At 44.8% G+C, this 317-nt stretch overlaps 1 protein-coding gene across 2 annotated transcripts in view; it reads left to right on the top strand.

Moving 5' to 3' along the window:
- Positions 1 to 317, top strand: part of CTNNA2 (catenin alpha 2) — a 477,001-nt gene that overhangs the window by 399 nt on the left and 476,285 nt on the right. The window lies entirely within an intron of this gene.

Genomic DNA, 317 nt, shown 5'->3' with positions numbered 1-317 from the left:
ATAATCCCCCCTCCTGTAAAGAATAGATTTGAATTAATGGTCATTTTGTGGTGCGTGTATTATGGGAAGAGAGGGATTATATTTAGGGAAGAAAAGAGAGGGTCAAAGGTGTGTTGTTCCACTTATTCATCTATTTACCCGCCATCACTTCGAGGTGAAACCTGGCTCCGTATTATCTTAAGTAATTTTTTTTTTGTGGGTATTGTTTGAAATTATTCTCCTTTCTTCAGGCGTTAGAGGCTCCTTCCTCCCTTTTATCCATCGCCCTGTGCGTCCCTGCGCGCTGCAGTCGCCGCTGCTCCGATTGTGTGCGGGGG

This window comes from Geospiza fortis, unplaced genomic scaffold, assembly GCF_000277835.1.
Source record: "Geospiza fortis unplaced genomic scaffold, GeoFor_1.0 scaffold180, whole genome shotgun sequence".
Classification (NCBI taxonomy): domain Eukaryota; kingdom Metazoa; phylum Chordata; class Aves; order Passeriformes; family Thraupidae; genus Geospiza; species Geospiza fortis.
The sequence above is the reverse complement of the archived record's forward strand: the minus strand, read 5'-3'. Positions and strand labels throughout refer to the sequence as shown.